The sequence below is a fragment of the Cryptomeria japonica genome, chromosome 10 (genome assembly GCF_030272615.1).
Source record: "Cryptomeria japonica chromosome 10, Sugi_1.0, whole genome shotgun sequence".
Classification (NCBI taxonomy): Eukaryota; Viridiplantae; Streptophyta; class Pinopsida; order Cupressales; family Cupressaceae; genus Cryptomeria; species Cryptomeria japonica.
The window spans coordinates 112630701-112631158 of record NC_081414.1 but is presented as its reverse complement, the minus strand read 5'-3'; positions in this window follow the sequence as shown (position 1 = coordinate 112631158).

The window sequence follows — 458 nt, the reverse complement described above, 5'->3', positions numbered from 1 at the left end:
CCTTGGCTTGTGTTACTAAATTTTAGCGACATTTAAAGCAAGTTAGCTACATTGAATGATAGTTTTCATTTTGGGAATCTGCAGAGCTGTACAATGTAGATAGTTTTCTCCTTATGCTCTTATGCTCTCCATCTTTCTGATGATGGATCATGGGGTGATTTGAAACATTGATGCAAAAATTCTTACACAATCGAACTCAGAATCGAACTCAGAAGCATACACCATCATTGAATGGATTGTGGAAATCTATTGATGTTAATGTAGATAGTTTTTCATAATGAAAGCAAATGCCGTAAAGGATTGTGCGTAACTGTGTAGGTGCCCAATTGATAGTGTTGATTCCATTGATTTCCCTTTTTTCTGCTTGGTTATTTAGTTTCTGCATCATTCGGCTATCATATAGCTCGATATGTTAGGTAGGTGCCCAAATAGCTGGTGGGTTCTGTGACAAAAATGCA